We start from the raw sequence: 202 nt of genomic DNA on the forward strand, positions 1-202 counted from the left end.
AGTAATTAATCCAGATATTTTCAGAAATGTCTGTTGTAAAGCTGACCTAGATACCATGGCCGTATGGTTTCTGATTGTAAAGCTAATTAATTAAGCTGTTGTTGAAATCAATGTTGCCAAATTAATGTAAATGTTTGATGTTAAACTTTGATTCTGTTAATAAATGACCGCATTCATTTTGATGGGTCAAAGAAAATTAACG

The sequence above is a fragment of the Nematolebias whitei genome, chromosome 22 (assembly GCF_014905685.2).
Source record: "Nematolebias whitei isolate Nwh7 chromosome 22, NemWhi1, whole genome shotgun sequence".
Taxonomy (NCBI): Eukaryota; Metazoa; Chordata; class Actinopteri; order Cyprinodontiformes; family Rivulidae; genus Nematolebias; species Nematolebias whitei.